This window comes from Echinops telfairi, unplaced genomic scaffold (assembly GCF_000313985.2).
Source record: "Echinops telfairi isolate 266 unplaced genomic scaffold, ASM31398v2 ScPeMD7_4225;HRSCAF=4972, whole genome shotgun sequence".
Classification (NCBI taxonomy): Eukaryota; Metazoa; Chordata; class Mammalia; order Afrosoricida; family Tenrecidae; genus Echinops; species Echinops telfairi.
In genome coordinates, this window is record NW_022108124.1 from 16,464,837 (window position 1) to 16,466,811 (window position 1,975).

A 1,975-nucleotide genomic window follows, 5' to 3' on the forward strand; every position below is an offset into this window, starting at 1 on the left:
TGAAAACCTGGGATCAGCCCCCAAGCATCCACATTTCTCCCTTCCCCAAGGGGCACAGTAGAGTAGACCCATACAGCCAGGGTTGGAAGCCACGGACCTACATCATGACCTTCAGTTGCCCCAGCGAACTTTGGAGGAACATGTGCAATATGTGGGGGCTGGTTCGAAATACAGAAACTCAGGCTGCACCCCAGGCTAGCTGCTGGGAATCCGCATGTGAACAAGATTCCTAGGGGGGCCAGTCACTGGTGTGCATGGTAAAGTCACTGGTATGCCTATGAAAGTCTGGGCATCCCTTGGCTAGCCTGTGGTTCACACAGATGATGGAAAGGGAGCCAAATGCCTAGCAGGCTTTGAGCCTGATTAAAATCCAAAGTGCACGTTGGAGGGGAAATGAGGGGCTGCTGTTTACAATGATCACTCTCAGATAATCTCATCTCCTGGCAAACGCAAAGGGCGAGGGCAATGGCTGTGTGTTTAAACTTTGATGAATCTGCGATTGCAGACGCCCAGGAAGTCGGGGATGCTGCCGGCTGCCCGATGTTTGTTCCCCTGCACTGCACGGGCTGCGGACGAGCCTTATCTGGTGTCAACCACACACACCAGGGATTCACAGAACATTGTCAGCCTGAATGGGGCCTGGGACTTGTAACAGGGAAATACCTCCCAAGGGGCCTCTTCACCCCAGAATGAGGCGCTCTCTCTAGCTTTGGGCCCACAGGGGCTCCTGAGGGTCATGGGTCACAGCAGGGAAGGAGCTTGCTTTGCTTTCAGTGGGTGAAGCACAAGGCTAGATGAGGTGGACAGGCAGGGCACTACAGAATCTTAGAGCAGGGGTTCTCAAACCGGCGTGCCTCCAGGACATATCTACATAACTGTCAAAAATAAGTTTACTGCATTAGAAAACTTGAGCTCATAGTCTCTAGGGGCAAGATAGTCCACTGGCACAGCACAGTTCACAAAGAGAATGTTCTACATCTTCAATTGATGAGTAGAGTCCAATTGATGAGTGAGTGGTCCTCTAAGACCCAACGATGGGTTTCTACTCTCACAAAAAACAAAAGTCATCAAAAGCTTAAAGGAGAAACCATTCCATGGGACCCCCAGCCCACGCCAACCACAACCTCTCCTTCTCTGAAACCCAAAGGGCTGGATGGTGCCTGGCTTCCACTCCTGCGTGTTCTCACATAATACTAGGTCCCACTGGAGGAAGCTCCGAGACTATGGCCCTCGGTCTGCAAATACACATCCCCATGGCTCAATTTCCAGCCAAACAATAAACTTACCAGCTCAATACCACTGAGTTGATGCCTACTCATTGTGATCCTATGGGACACACTCATCATGACCCCATAGGACACATTCATCGTGACCCTATAGGACACGGTAGAGTTGCCCCTGTGAGTTTCCAAGACTATAATTCTTTATGGGAACAGAAAACCCCGTCTTTCTCCTGAGGAGTGACCAGTGGTTTAGAACCACTAACCTTACAGTTAGCAGCCCAATGTGTAACCACTATGCCACCAGGGCTCCTCCCAGGCAAACATAGACAGATCTCTAAGGGGTGTAATAACACTAGGGGAAATTATACACACCTTAGACTAATCAGCCATTTGAGATAAAAGGGGCAATATATACTCAGGAACAACGTTTAGAAGGAGGAGTGGAAATGAAAAACACAAGGAGGATGTGGGATGAGTGATGTTACTTTGGGATGAAGGCAATCAGTGAGATGAAACAAAACGTCTGTGAACTGTTGAATGGAGAACTAGTGAGCTGTCCTACACGGCTTCACTCGATTCACAATGAAGTTAGAAGGAGGAGGGGGAGGAACAGGGGGAGGAGGAGGAGGAGGAGAAAGTCCCAGATAGAAAGGGAGGAAAATGTAGAACCAGATTCAAGCTCTTAAATAAAAAATAGATTTAATGAACTGATAGAGACTAGAAGAACCCTTAAGACTATTACCTTCATATCA